This window comes from Bubalus bubalis, chromosome 2 (genome assembly GCF_019923935.1).
Source record: "Bubalus bubalis isolate 160015118507 breed Murrah chromosome 2, NDDB_SH_1, whole genome shotgun sequence".
Lineage (NCBI taxonomy): Eukaryota > Metazoa > Chordata > Mammalia > Artiodactyla > Bovidae > Bubalus > Bubalus bubalis.
Genome location: NC_059158.1, coordinates 110,821,629 through 110,836,661, shown reverse-complemented (window position 1 = coordinate 110,836,661; position 15,033 = coordinate 110,821,629). Strand labels below are relative to the sequence as shown.

General features: G+C 40.9%; 1 protein-coding gene across 8 annotated transcripts in view; it reads left to right on the top strand.

The window, feature by feature from the left end:
* Nucleotides 1-311: 311 nt before the first annotated feature.
* Nucleotides 312-15,033, top strand: part of SPOPL (speckle type BTB/POZ protein like) — a 58,152-nt gene continuing 43,430 nt past the window's right edge. For 3 of the 8 annotated variants that reach the window (XM_044935868.2, XM_044935867.2, XM_006071630.4), the window contains exon 1: nt 5,019-5,293. The gene's annotated coding sequence lies outside the window, so the exon portion shown is untranslated. Of the gene's footprint in view, nt 592-5,016; nt 5,294-15,033 lie in introns of those variants that run through there. The other 5 variants (XM_044935858.2, XM_044935839.2, XM_006071632.4 and 2 more) reach the window with 4 other exon arrangements.

Here is a 15,033-nt window from a genome sequence, read left to right as displayed (position 1 = left end):
GAGTGAAACTGAAGCCCATCTGAGATCCCACTGGAGGCAGGGCCCTTTAATATGTCCAGAGAAAACAGCCATGGGGCTGCCATTTCTTGAGTTAGGGTCAGAAGAAAGTGGAGTGATATGCCCCGATTTTGAAGAAGGTTAGAATCTGAGACCCACCCAGTGGGCGTGGCAGAGGCAGATGTTTTAAATAAACTCCTCTAACCAGAAACCGCCCTGATAGGCATTAGGGTGTGTCTCTCTGGGAGGGGACCAAAGACCCTGACCTGGAGACATTGTGATGACTGAGCAGAGATAAAAGAGGAGGAGACAGCGGCTGCACCTCTAGAGTCACTGGGGGCTGCTGCAGAGGCTGGTGATCCTGGCTGGAGAGCACAGTGGAGTGTTCCAGGCTTCCCCTGGGACTATCTCCAAGGACCAGAATCAACGCAACTTCTCAGGTTACCTGGGAAGCTGAGAAGGGGCAAGGTCGGGGCACCAGCAGAGGAGAGTTTAGCTGGCCACGATGAAGAAGGGAGAGATCATCAGGGACTACTAGATCATGGCAGCAGCGACCGCCTGGATCCTGGCACAGTAAAAATATTTCCAGCAACCGTAAGTGACCTTGGGTGAGAGTTCTCAGGGTGCACCTAGAGTGATGCTCTAGGGGCCTTGGATAATCCTGTAGAAGAGATCATTTTTGTTGTTTTCTCACATTACATTGTGAATAGAGGACTTCCAAGTAGGGTAACCAAGATTTTTCCAAGACAATGTATTGTGTAGGTAGAGGTATTGCTATCTCACTCATTGAGCATTATGGATCCAGAATCTAGGGATTATTGGTGGTTTAAGAGCCTCAAAATGTTTCAAACTTGGTTAAATTTAATATTCAGTTAAATTTCTAGAAAATGTAACAGTATGCCAACTAGTATGCTGCAACTCAACTCTTACTCTCCACATGGTGATAAAACAACAAAAATCCTTTCTCCTACAGTAGACAGAGTATGCAAAGAACCAAAGCATTAAATACATGAATGTGTCTGAAACAAGGGAACATCTCAAAATATTTGACATATCATAGCTGAGGACATGAAAATAAAAAATGCCAAGGAAGGACTTAAAAGACATAAAAGAACCTGTTCTCAGAGTTCTGGTGCCTATTCTGTTTTCTTGGAGTGATTTTTAAGTGATAAGTACATCAAACTTTCCCTTTTGGGGGGCATCACTACACAAGAGTTCTAAGTATAATGCTAGAGTTCTTAGGTTTTTAGATCCCTAAAAAGTGAATATTATAAATGTAAAAGTACTACAAAACTAGGAATTTATATGCAAGATGAAAAGCCAGAGATAAGAAAGAAATGGAGACAAAGGGGGAAAAAATGAGATTATGTGTAATCGACAGGCTATTCAACAAAGGTTTTAGTGTTTTCCTCCAGAAAAAAAGGCCTAATATCAACAACAGTGAAAGATAATTACCAAGAGTTTTTCTTTTCTTTCCACCTAAATTCCAAAAACTAAATGTTAAGTGTCTGATCACAAGTGTTAGCTTGTGAAAAGTAAGACCAGAGTGGTTCCCTTGAAAAAAATTTCAGATAGGAGGGAATATGGTTAGCAGAAGCCAGCTCACTAGAAGAGAAGCATTTGGTGAACCACATTAGTAGGGTAAGGGTATGAGGCAAAATGTCCAGGGGAGCTCAGAGAGCATGTCACTTAGAATTCATGAAGGATACTGTTTGCTAATAAGCACATCGTTACTTCTGTTTTATCTCTAAACAGAACGTAATATTGGATTTATGAATTCTATAGGTTTTGACAGTTAGAATTGGACAATGATAGTACAAAACGGGGTGCTAGTATGGAAAACACTGGTAAGTCGGTTATGCCATGAAATGGAAAGAACTGTGATGTTTAATTTAGAAAAGAGGCATAAGATGCCACAGTCACTAAAACATCAAAGTGGAGTGCATGGATAGCTTTTCAGACAGTCTCATAGGGCTGAGTCAAGAAGGTTCAAAATCTGGTCCTCCTCTGTGTGCATTAAGCTCAGAGAAGGAATGGCTCTTCTGATCTGTGCTAACTGCCAACCTATTATCTGCAATAAGAGTTTCTGAATCAGCCACATCCACTGAGAATCTGACTGGTTTCCTATAGAAAACCGACAGTGAGCAGAAAAATCAGTTATAATAAAGTTTCTTGGCATCTAAGGAGTTGGATGGTCATGACAGCTAACGCCTTAAGCAATGCAAACTTGATACATGACTGGAAGCTCACTGTGCTCTACACCAGTGATAAAGCTGTTACTTATTTCTATATTTTTAAAAGTCACTTATGGCAGCACTAAACTAAAACCTCTTTTAATAATCTAGTTTTCTAATAGGTATCCAACAAGTAGGAAATCAAGAAAGGAAGTTCTTTAGGGGATTGGTAATAAATCTTTAATCTATGATGATCATAGAGTCATCTTTTACTCTGCCAAACTTCTCTTTTTTGTGGGGTGGGCATGCCCCAAGACTTGTGGGAACATAGTTCCCTCCCTCAAGGATGGAACCTGGGCCCTCCACAGTGAGAGCAAGGTGTCCTAACCCCTGGATTATCAGGGAATTCCCAATCACATTTTTATTAGCATTAGTTACAAGCCATATTCAGTTCAGTTCAGTCATTCACTCATGTCCGACCCTTTGTGACCCCATGGACTGCAGTACGCCAGGCCTCCTTGTTCATCATCAACTCCCAGAGTTTACTCATGTCCATTGAGTCAGTGATGCCATCTAACCATCTCATCCTCTGTCATCCCCCTTCTCCTCCTGCCTTCAATCTTTCCCAACATCAGGATCTTTTCAAATGAGTCAGTTCTTCACATCAGGTGGCCAAAGTATTGAAGTTTCAGCTTCAACATCAGTCCTTCCAATGAACACCAAGGACTGATCTCCTTTAGGATCGACTGGTCGGATCTCCTTGTAGTCCAAGGGACTCTCGAGTATTCTCCAACACCACAGTTCAAAAGCATCAATTCTTCAGCACTCAGCTTTCTTTATGGTCCAACTCTTACATCCATACATGACTACTGGAAAAACCATAGCCTTGACTAGACGGACTTTTGTTGGCAAAGTAATGTGTCTGCTTCTTAATATGCTGTCTAGGTTGGTCATAACTTTCCTTCCAAGGAGTAAATGTGTTTTAATTTCATGGATGCAGTCACAATCTGCAGTGGTTTTGGAGCCCCCCAAAAATAAAGTCAGCTACTGTTTCCCCATCTATTTGCCATGAAGTGATGGGACTGGATGCCATGATCTTAGTTTTCTGAATGTTGAGCTTTAAGACAACTTTTCCACTCTCCTCTTTCATCAAGAAGCTCTTTAGTTCTTCTTCACTTTGTGCCATAAGGGTGGCGTCATCTCTTACAATTTACTGTTATTTTATCAGTGGATAAATTCACCAAATACTAGCAGAAAAAGAATGATATATCCTAATACTGCAAAGAGAGCAAGCCTAGGGGAAAGACTGTAATAATACCCTGAGGAGCAATTTGACATCCTGTGGGGGCAAGTATATTGAACCACTCCCCAACTAGAATTCAGTCAAGTATCAAGAGCCACTAAGTACCACTCATTTCTTAACTCACAGTTGGAAATCTTCTGAAGGATTTATTGCAGTTCAATTCCTTGAACATATTACATTTATTAGTGCATAATAATGGTCAATTAAAGAAAGTGCATGAGTGATAAGAGGTTGAGACAGCTAAAAGGCCTGGGCAAAAATTACATGTAATTTGTACTGTTTCTGTCACATACCATAAAGTTAACACACACCCACAATGAGTACAGCAAATAATAGTATTTGGTTTTCTTCATGTTTGGAGAACATGAAATTCTGCACTAATATTTCCTCTCCCTACAGTCCCCAATACATCAATGCTCATTTTCACTTCTGTTTTTTAAAGTGAAGAAGTGAAGTCGCTCAGTCGTGTCCGACTCTTTGCGACCCCAGAGACTGTAGCCTACCAGGCTCCTCTGTCCATGGGATTTTCCAGGCAATAGTACTGGAGAGGATTGCCATTTCCTTCTCCAGGGCATCTTCCAGACCCAGGGATCGATTCTGTTTTTTAACCCTTTGCCTAAGGCAACTTTGAGACCTGATTATGCTGATCTTATCTCCTTTCTGAAAATCTGGCTGGAGCTGTTTGTATTCCACGCACGTTTTTTGTGTTAAATACACAAATAAGATTATATTCTCTGAACTCCATGAGGCAGTCACCTCATCTCTTAAGACATTTGCTTAGCTATAGCTCTGTTTACCAACGTCCAGTCTCTGGATGCCTCCTGCTCTGCTATGCTTCTCAAGCATCCTTCAGCCGCCCCTCGGCGGACCCCCTCCCTTCCTAAGCCTGATAAGTTACGGCTCATCTCCTCCTATGCAAAACGCTTCCACCGTGGCACTTCATTTGCCTATCAGACTGTTGTCTTTAACCCTATTAAGAGATTGTATACTCCTGTTTTGTTGTTGCTGTTTTTCCCTTTTGGCCGCGCTGAGTGGCTTGCGGGAACTTAGTTCTTCACCAGGGATGGAACCCGCGCCCCCTGCAGTGGAAGCGCAGAGTCTTAACTACTGGACCGCCAGGGAAGTCTCTATACTGCTGTTTTTGTTTTAGGAAGTCATATAGTTCTGAGCTCACAGGAAGCGATCGGTACAAATTTTATCTTGGCTTTCCAGCCTGGTACAGCCCTAAGAAAACCGTGCGCAGAAAACAGCAGCCGCCTCTTACACTGACCCTAGGTCAATTAGATAAGTTGTTAGGGGGGATCAGTGAGTTTTTTAGAAAAGTTTTATGCTGCACTGAAGCGGGGGAGTCCCTACCAGGAGAGGCTCGGCCGGGGATGTGGAGCGCGGCAGGCTGCGAGCCAGTGCCCGGCGCAAACGGCGCCGGCTACATTCAAACCACGGCGGCGGATCCGGCCCGGGCCGGAAGTGCTCGGCGCAGGAGGGAGGGAGGGAGTGACTGCCTCGCGAGCCGCCTCCGCCGCGCGCATGCGCGCTCGGGGGCTGGGGCTGGGGCCGGAGTCGCAACTCGGAAGCCGGGGCCCGGACGGGCCCGGAGTGGGGGGGCTGCGTGGGGGCGGGAGCGGCGGAGGCGGCCGCCCCTGGCGGCGGGTTTGTTTATCCCGGGGAAGAAGTTTAGGAGCGGGAGACAGGGGAGAAGGGCGGACTGGGGAGGAGGGATGCGGCTCGGCGGAGGCGGTCGCCACAGGGACTCGCCGCCATCACCTCAGCCGGAGAGGAGCCGCCACTGGGACTGCCCGCTGCTACCCCTCACGTCCGGGTAGGTGCCCCTCCCCCGCCGCGGTCCCGGCCACAGCCGTGGTCGCTTGCTCCCCCCTCTTCCCTGGGACTCACCTGCACTGGAACCCAGCGGCCTCCTCCCGCATCTCGGCACCCTCCTCCTCCTCGGCCCAGGACCCCCGCTCCTGAGGTGTGCCTCCAGTCCCCCGGACCTCCCTAACCTCTCGAGTGTCTACTTCCCCTGGGAATCATCCCCTCCCCCATTGACTCCCTGCTTCCTTCTATCAGGATCCCCCCGACCTTCCTCCGCAAGCCTTGCCCCTTTGCCTGGCCCAGTCTCCCCCCTTTATAAACTGTAGACCTCCGCGCCCTCCCTTCAATACCTTGTCTGTTTTCCCACCCTGAGTCCTGCCTAGAGCGAGAAACTGTCCTCCACCCCCGCGTTCACGTCCATACCTCCTTATCCCAAAAGTATACACTTGAAAGTATCTCCATTACCCCGTTTCACGATGAATTCTCAGCTCTCCAGCCGGACCTCTCGGTGCCTCCACCCTGGTGGCCCTGCCCTCAATCTCCCTACCCCCAGATATGCATTGCCCTCTCAGAATTCTCCCTCACTAGGGACATCAGAAGGACTCTGCGGGTCAGGGTCCACGACGTCCTGACTTACCATCTTTCTGCTCCCTCTGCCATCATTTCCCCTCAATCTTCAATCTATGCATTTGTGTAACTGAATTACTGAAAGGCAAGGGGATGGGCAGGATTTTCTCCTTCAAAGCAGTAGGTCGAGTAGAAATAGGATTCACCTTCTGCTTATCCCAACTTTTGGCATCTTTCTCTGTGAATAGTGTCTTTCACAGCCAGACTTCTGAAGCTTCTGGTGCTTTGTCTGTATTTGAAAGACTCCTGGGCCTATATTATTTCATTATAATATTCATCTTCCTAGTTTTTCCATAAAACTGATGAACGTCCTGTTTCTTAGGCTGGAAATTTAACTAATAAAAAAGTTCATACTTTGAAACATTACATCTCTCCTGTCATAATGGGGAAGGTGGAATATTTCAAATTATCATCCTCCTATTGAGATAAATGGTGTCCAGTGGTTAAGAACTCAGACTCTAACTGAACTGTCAGGATCTAAATCCCTGCCTTTCCATCTACCATATCTGGCCTTGAGCAAGTTATTTAATCTCTCTGTGCCTCATATTCTTACAGCTGTAGAATGTGGATAGGAGTGTACTTCATAAAATGGTGGTGATAATTGCATAACTTAATTCAGGTAAGATACAACAGTGCCTCATAAAAGTTCAATAAGTGTTCTTTATCATCATTTCTTAGCTTGATTTGGCTATTGGTTAATTTTGAGAGAGGAAGTGGAGGGAAGGAAAGCTGTCTTTTGCTTTTTTTATTTTAACAGCTTTTTTGATGTAGGTATGATTCATACTTTGTTTCTGTATAAAGTAGTTCCTTCTGGTGTGAAAAGTATAGTTTTAGCTCTGTATTTTCAGGTGAGTTACCAGGCTATATGTTGTATCATTTTCAAGTATCTATTTGGAAATTTAAAATTATCTTTGTTTTGGGAGTAACTGAAATTGTGTAGCATATTTATCATAGGGAAAAATGAGGATTTTACTGAGGAAAATTGTAGTACTGCAGTTAAATACTCAAAACTGATAAGATACTTCATACCTGCTTGTCCTTTATGTTGAATTGCTACTAAGGCTAGGGCTTTGGCTTCATTCAGAAGACATTGCTTTTCTCTTATTGATGGGTTTTATTCACATGACTGTGTCTTAATGTTCCCCAAGTTTTGCTCTTTAAAATCCTGACTAATTTTGTCATATTTGCTCACTTCCTGTTCATTGTTTTCTTGATACTTTTTTCAAACAACTCACTTCTTTGAAAAGTCCAAATAAGTTCTGTTAACTTAATGTTGTTAAGTAGTAAAAGTTTGGAATCACAATTTGCTGTCCTGATTACACATAAAAACATGTGCATATGGAACTTTCAAATATTTTGCCTATGTATAGCTTAAAATCTTTTTTTTTTTGGTATCACCAATGGAATGTTCTTTAAACTTTGGGTGACACTGCCTCTACTGCTTATGCTATTCCCTGACCTAGAATAACCTTTGCTCTTTCCCCTGCATATCCAAATTCTACGTATCTTCCACCTCTTACTGTTTCCATATAGTTCCTGCCAACATTGGTTTCTATTTCTTGGCGTTCCTACTGTCTGTATTCTGCATTTTTGGCTTTAAATTATATAGACTCCCTCAGTTCAAGAAAAATGAATCCGGTAGAATCATACTTTTAAAGTTGGTAGAAACTTTGAAGGGGTGGAATGAAATTAACAGTTAGTAGCTACTTTGTGCTAAGCACTATTACTGTGGTTTTGAAAAGAACCATTCTTTCCAAAAATATTTAATGAACACCTACATCATGCAGTCCATGGGGTTGCTAAGAGTCAGACACGACTAGGCGACTTCACTTTCACTTTTCACTTTCATGCATTGGAGAAGGAAATGGCAACCCACTCCAGTGTTCTTGCCAGGAGAATCCCAGGGACGGGGGAGCCTGGTAGGCTACCGTGTATGGGGTCACACAGTGTCGGACACGACTGAAGTGACTTAGCATAGCATAGCATAGCATAGCATACATCATGCCAGACTTTGGGGAATACACAAGAGCAGCCCTTTTTAGCAGGGGTTCCAGTAAATATCAGGTCCTATTGCTCTAAAGCATCCAAAGTACGTAATGAATTAACTACTCTTCAATGCATCTAGATTGGTGCTAGCTCTGCCCTATGCTTGAGAAAGAACTGAGGAAATAGTCACTTAACTCAGTTTCTGTAGGGTTTAAGTCCTCTGAGAAAAGTTCTATTAGAGAATAATAATACGGATTTTTTTTTTTTTTGTAATTTATATCTTAATGTGGCACTGACAGACAATAAGCAAGCAAGAAGATAAAATTATCTTCTAAGAGCACTAGTAAAATGTTAAAGATAATGATAATCACTAATACTCCTAAAGCACTGGGCTAGCCATTCTTTCAAATGATTTATATATATTAACTTGTTTAAACCTCTCAACAATCCCCCTTTGAAGAGCCTTAATTATATTTCCATTTCACAAATAAGGAACCTGAGAATCAGATTACTTCTACAAAATCACACAGCTAAGTAAGCAGTGGAGCCAGGTCATATGGTTGTAGAGTCTATTATCCTTTGTTGCCTCTCAGATCTTCCAATTCTTCATTGGTTACTTTAAACAAGATTTCTTCACCTTTCTGGAAAAAAAATATTTTTTTGTAAAAATCTCAGCAGTGGGGTTTTACCTGTCTTTTGTAATTAATCCTAGGGGTAGTGGGAAGCCATTGGAGAATGTCAAACAGCTGAATAAGTTGCTTAAATTTTTGCTTTAAAACCATCACTTGGCCGCTCTGTTGAGGACATATTGGAGATAAGCAAGAGTAAAAGCAAGGAGACCAGTTAGGCCAGTGCTTCTCAAACTTATCGGTGGTAAAGGATCTGTTTTGTTTTGTTTTACTTTATAGTTTGTGTGGTACTTTGGTAATGTACAATAAAATGGATATTGTGGCAGTGTCTGTCAATTGCTCTAAAAATTTCTGAGTGCCCTCTGTTGCTGTATTTACCTTGTCTCACACCAATAACAAAGAGTTTGTGGATCAGTATGGGTCCACAGATCACACTTTGAGCAGAATTGAATTCAGCTATTTTTGTAATTTAAGCAAAAGATAATGAAATCTTGGTCCAGACTTGGCAGTGATAAAGTAGCTGAATTTGACAAATATTTGAGAAGTAGAGTTAATAGAATTAGGTGGTGGATTCGATTTGGAGGTCTAGGGAAAGGAGAAGGCTGATTTCCAGGGTTGGTGGTTCTTGTGCCTAATACAGGGGAATACTGGGGAGAGGAGAGCAGTTTTGTGTTAGTTTCTGGTAATAGGGGACATGTTGATTGTAGTTCAGTGGGGAATAATCAGTATATAGCTGTTAATGGATGTCTTAATGTGGAAGGTGGGGGATGAGATTGCCTAAGCAGAAAGTACATAGAGAAGATAAAGGAATGTGGCCCCCTACGCCTCTTCAGTATTTAACATTGAGAAAAAGAAATGGAGCAAAGGGGACAGAGAAGATATAGCCAGAGGTTGAAGGAGATTTTCCTTAGCATCACTGAAGCCAAGGCAATAGACCAAAAAAGGAGGGTGTGGCTAATCTATGTTGATTGAAGCTGAGAAATCAATTAAGTTGGAAATTAGAACACAGGGCTTCCCTGGTGGCTCAGTGGTAGAGAATCCACCTACCAATATGGGAGATGCAGGTTTGATCTGTGGGTCAGGAAGATCCCCTGGAGAAGGAAATGGTAACCCACTTAAGTATGCTTGCCTGGGAAATCCTATGGACACAGGAGCCTGGCGGGCTGCAGTTCATGGGGTCACAAAAGAGTGAGACATGACCTAATGACTTAAACAACAACAAAGAGTACACATTGTATTTTATGGGCAAAACATTTAATGTCTCAGTTGTCTGTCCGTCCATAAACTATTTGATTATGAATTTTGTTTTTTGAATTTTGTTCATTTAACTGTCTGCCAAAGCAACAGTTACAGATTTAGGGTAAAATGTTATCTATAACATGAACCATGTCTTCCTTCCTGAGCTCAGAGCCATGTTTCTGTTTATCACTATCTGGGTGTTCTATAAGCATCTCAAACTCATTCATTCATTTATTTAGAATATATTCAAATAGAATGTAGTTTTTAAGTACTGTTTATCGAGTATTAACTATTATTAGAGTTTTCGAAATTCACTTAGACCTCAGAGTCTAGGGGCAATGGACAGTTAAATGTTGTGTAGTGTGATTAGTGCTATCATAGCAGTTTATTCAGGTTGCCTTGTAAGCAGAGAGAAGGTACCTTAGGGAAAGCTTTCAAAAGAAAATAGACCATTGGGCAGAGCATTTCGGAAGGACAAATGGAGGGATGGAAAGGGCAATGCAGGGGTAGAGGAGTTTATTTTGAAAGCTTGCAAAGGCAAGGGATTGTGGCTGTCACGTATGGGTGGTAGATGAGAGAGTTTGGCCATACCATCCAGAAGTTTGTCCCTTGAACTTGAACATCTTTCTGTTTGCTGTTTTGATTAATATCATCACTACCTATTTAGCCACCAAACACGGAGATAGCTTCTGAATACCTTCAAAACATAAGGATTTTCTTTGTTATTGTCCTAGGTGGTGTTTTGTTTTTGCTGGTTAGCTTTATATTTTATAACCTATGTTTATAGAATCATTAAGTAACTGATAGTGTAACTTGAATATTTTGGTTATATTTTAATGATTTTCTTTTTTTGGATGGGAGAAATTTTATACATACAACTTTTTCTCAAATTTAGAGAATTAAAATTAAGGCCTTAGTAAGGATTGCTAGGAGTTTACTCCTATCCATCAGATATATGGTCAGTGATCATACTTTGGGTCTCAGTGGAATAATAGCAGTCCTCTGGTACCATAAATGCTATTTTAGATAGTCTAAATGGTCTGAGACTTAGTCTTACATCATAGTAGAACACAGTTTATTTTCAGGGATTCCTTCACAAAGAATGTTGTAATTGGCAAAACCTTAGTTGACAAGAAAAAAGTGTATTAGAAAGAGAAATTATGTTAAAATGGGCTTTGTTGTTGTTCAGTCACTAAGTTGAGTCCGACTCTTTGATTTCAGTTCACTCAGTCGAGTCTGACTCAACCCCATGGACTGCAGCATACCAGGCCTCCCTGTCCCTCACCAACTCCCAGAGTTTACTCAAACTCATGTCCATTGAGTAGGTGATGCCATTCAACCATCTCATCCTCTGTCGTCCTCTTCTCCTGCCTTCAATCTTTCCCAGCATCAGGGTCTTTTCAAACGTGTCAGTTCTTCACATCAGGTGGCCAAAGTATTGGAATTCTGACTCTTTGCAACCCCATGAACTGCAGCATACAAGGCTCCTCTGTCCTTCACTATCTCCCAGAGTTTGCTCAAGTTCATGCCTGTTACATCAACCATCTCATCCTCTGCCGTCCTCTTCTCCTTTTGCCAGCATCAGGGAGCTCTTTTCCAGTGAATATTCAGGATTGGTTTCCTTTAGGATTGACTGGTTTGATCTTGCAGTCCAAGGGACTCGCAAGCGTCTTCTCCAGCAACACAGTTCGAAAGCATCAATTCTTTGACACTCAGCCTTCTTTATGGTTTACCAACACAGTAAATAAAGGTTCTAGAAGACATCTGTTTTAAAAAAACAGGATAGTCTCTATCAAAAATTTTGCTTCTGATAACCTTTCTTAAGTTTTTGTAGAAACATCATTAGATTATTCTAATCTGCTAAGGCAGTCTTCCTTCCATTTTATATTAAGAAAATTGTAACTTAAAAAAAAAGTGCTTTTATTAGTTCCTCCTGTCTTTTGCTCGTCTTCTCCCTGGCTTTTAGTTTTTTAAATCTTAATAAATTCTTGTACGACAACTATATATTTTTTGTATATTATGGTCCTTACAGGTACACTTTCCCAAGTCTTTTATTTATATATACATATGTAGAACTCTTCAGATAGTCTTCAGACTTACCTACGTGTTCTCAATGAGGACAGGATAATTATTAGCATTAAATTGTGAATTATATAACTGTGAAATAGAACTTTACATACATAAAAAATAGTTTTTTAAAAATTTGATCTACAGATATAAAATAGCTTGCTTCAAACTATGGCTGGGATAGGTTGTTTATACACTTAAAGCATAAGAAATATAGGAATAAAAATAATTACGAATAACGGATACAAAAGAAGAGAGGTTTCACTCTGCTATTAGGTGATGCAGTATCTCAAAGGTTGTAGTGTAACTGAAAAGTAGTATGAGGCTTTTAAAATATTATTTGAAATTTAATACACCATTAAAGAAGATACCATTGTTTCCTGTCTGGGTATATTTACAGAACAAATTTTCAGTTTTGTGAAAGTTCATTTTAGTCTCCTCCCTCCTGCCCTATCAAAATTAAGTGATTTTTAAGGTAAAGTGTACAGTTGGGTTTTTTTTTAATTGAATTTTTTAGTTGTAATCTCGATGCAGTTTTGGTGTTTTAGTGGGAAATTACCCTGAAAGGTAGTTTTAACCACTAAGACAAAAGCAGACAAAGAAAAAATTGAACATTATTCATCCTGAAATTATCACGGCAAATATTGACAGGAATATTTAAATAAATTGAATTTTTAAAAAACATTTATTTATGGACTACACTAGTTCTTTTTTGCTGTGTGTGGGCTTTCTCTAGTTAAAGCAGGTGGAGCTACTCTTGCTTGCAGTGTGTGGGCTTCTCATTGTAGTGGCTTTTCTTGGTGTGGAGCACAGGCCCTAGGCACACGGGCTTCGCTCCTTACAGCACATGGACTCAATAGTCTCAGCTTTCCGGCTCGAGAGTGGGGGCTCAGTAGTTATGGTGCAGGGGCTTAATTGCTCCTCAGCTTGTGGAATCCTCCCAGGTCAGGGATCAAACCCATGTCCCTTGCATTGGCAGGCAGATTCCTATGCACTGTACCACCAGGGAAGTCCTGAATGAATTGAACTTTATTTATTTAAATTTTTTTGGCGGCCACTCTTAGGATCAGTTTAAACCTTTGTTAACCAGTTTAGCTATGCGATACGGCCATTAAGTTTAACATGTCCAGTTTTGTTAGAGTAGTTCAAGTAGGGCATGGGCATACACTGAGCGTATTTGGTCAGTTCTGGTTGCATTCAAAGTATATTTTTTAAAAAACTGAAGATACTTAGGTGAGCATTTTTATCAGTGGCGTTTGAGAACTGGCTTGAATCAAGTGGTACTGGTGAGGTATCTTGATTTATGCTTTCCTGTTGATTTTATTTTCTCAGGTATCTCATTTTGGCTGTTATTTTGTCTGCCAGCGTTTTTTCCCACCCAAAATTCTGTATTTCTTCATCAAATTGTATAATGAAACTAGTTATTTTTCCCTACCAGTATATAACCAGGTTAGTTCAATGTGGGCCTGAGAAAGTGACAACTTACTCCAGTGGAATTTACCTTACGTTTACCTGGAATATTGTCATAGATCATTATGGGGAAGAAATACCCTTTTTAAAGCCCTTGTACCAGACCTGTGAGGTAATTTAGATATTTTGTCTTACTTACTTAGCACTAACCCAGGAGGGCCATACCGTAAGCTTTTGAAGTGTACTTGCCAGCAGTTACCAGATGCACTGTTGTTTTGTGTGCCAGAGAGAGAGCACTGTCAGTTGCAGTTATAAAATGCCATCAGTTTCAGACATACTAAAATATATATATATAAAAAGATGGGTATCTTAGAATTTGTGAAATGTGCCATTAGTGCTCTTTCACTTTATGGTTATCACCCAAGATCATCAACATAACTAACCTCCCAACATCAAGTGAAGTCAGGATAAATTTAGTTTTACTTTACCTCAGAGATCTCTAGGCAGTATAGCATAGAAGTTAAGAGTGCATCCAGTCTGCTTTTTAATAGCTTTCTGACTTTAGGTAGGTTACTTAGCGTCTCTGCCTCAGTGTTCTTATCTGTAAAATGGAAAGGATCACTGTACCTACCTTGTAAGAGTTGTTACAAGAACCAAATGAGTTTTATTTACATTTAGAGTTAGAGTAATGCTTTCCACATAAATCGCTTTGTGTAAATGTTGGTTAATTGAAAACAGTTAATTAAATAAGATTCTTATTCTTAATCTAAGAATAAGGAGATGCTTAAAAGGAAGGGGAAAAGGATCTAATAGTTCATTATTATTTTGTGCACACAACAGAGATTAAAAGTATTTTACTACTTTGTCTTTGAAAGTCTAATGTATTCGTAAGATTGCAGTCTTGACGATTTTGATACTTAAATTCATAAAAATAATACCACTGTATAAGGGTTCAGTGAAATCCGCTTTCCTTTCTGTTATGACATATTTAATCAGAATATTGATGTGCTGTGACAGATGTCTTAAATATAACCTGTTACATACTTGTGATTCCTGTCAACCTCATAAGGAATTCATTCAGAAATATTTTTAAGAGTTTCAATATTAAAGAACTGTATTTAAGACATCTGGCTTCTGCACTGTGAAATATATGGAGGAAAAGTTTTTATTTTTATATATGAGGCAGTTTTTATTTTAAAAGTTTTAATATGTACGTGATTTTGTTGCTTCACTTTTTTTTTTTTTTTTTGGCCATACCAGGTGGCATGTGGGATCCTAGTTCCCTGACCAGGGATCAAACCCGTGCTCCCGCCCCCTCAGCATTGGAAGCACAGTTTTAACCTCTGTACTGCCAGAGAAGTTCCTGTTGCTTCATATTTTTTTGGGTTTATTTCTTTCTTTTTGGCTGCACTGGGTCTTCCTTCTTGAGCCAAGGCTCGCTCTAGTTGAGGGGGCTACACTCTGTTTGCAGTGTATGGGCTTCTCACTGCAGTGGCCTTTCTTGTTGGGGAGCATAGGCTCTAGGTGCATGGGATTCAGTGGTTGCAGCACGTGGGCTTAGTTGCTCTGTGGCATATGGGATCTTCCTGGACCAGGGATTGAAGTCGTGTCCTGTGCATTGGCAGGTGGGCTCTCAGCCACTGGACCACCGGAGAAGTTCCTTGTTGCTTCATTTGAGATTTATAGTCTTGTCATTTACCCTGATGTAAAAATAAGCCCTTCCTTTGAGCTTCCTGGTATTTCCCCTTTTCCCACTTTTGCCTTGTTTTTCTTTCTTTTTGTTTTACAC